Below are 602 nucleotides of genomic sequence, written 5' to 3' on the forward strand. Positions count from 1 at the left end.
GACAAAGTATATGTGAACTGCTGTATGGAAAGTGAATTTGCTCTGTAAATCTTCACCCAAATCACAGTAAATAAAATTAAATTAAAAAAAAAAGAAAAAGGTTGGATGGTGGCAGCATGCCGACTTCATAGGAGTCAGCCTTGGGCTGCTGATCTTGGTCCTTCTTCCCCTTTGTGACGTTAGAGGAGGTCAGAAGATGCCACCGCCATGCTCTTTTTGTGGAGAGGGAGAATTGTATAACTAAGAAAGTAATCAATGTAACTGAATTGTACATGTAGTATGTACAACTGGTATATGTTTTGCTGTGTATACTCTCAAAAAAAAAAAAAAAAAAAAGTAAATAAAATGTTTTAAAAAGAGTAGAAGTACAGATCCAGAAAAGAAAAAAAGAGAAATTCTACTATGCTTAGAAATGTCCAGCCTGACCAGATTTCCAACCAAAGAAAGGCCAAAAGTGTGGAAGGAGGTGTTGTTGTTGTTGCTGTTGCTGTTATATGCCGTCGAGTCGGACCCAACTCACGGCAACCCCTCCTTGGGTTTCCGAGGCGGTATCACTATGGAAGTATATTGCCCAACCTTCCTTCCAAGGAGTAACGGTTGGT

General features: G+C 39.5%; 1 protein-coding gene across 1 annotated transcript in view; it reads right to left on the minus strand.

The window, feature by feature from the left end:
* Nucleotides 1-602, minus strand: part of TAF3 (TATA-box binding protein associated factor 3) — a 345,098-nt gene that overhangs the window by 312,191 nt on the left and 32,305 nt on the right. The gene's annotated exons all lie outside the window — the stretch shown is intronic.

Source organism: Orycteropus afer, unplaced genomic scaffold, assembly GCF_000298275.1.
Source record: "Orycteropus afer afer isolate SDZICR_OR568_19922 unplaced genomic scaffold, OryAfe1.0 scaffold00028, whole genome shotgun sequence".
In the NCBI taxonomy this organism is placed as follows: Eukaryota; Metazoa; Chordata; class Mammalia; order Tubulidentata; family Orycteropodidae; genus Orycteropus; species Orycteropus afer.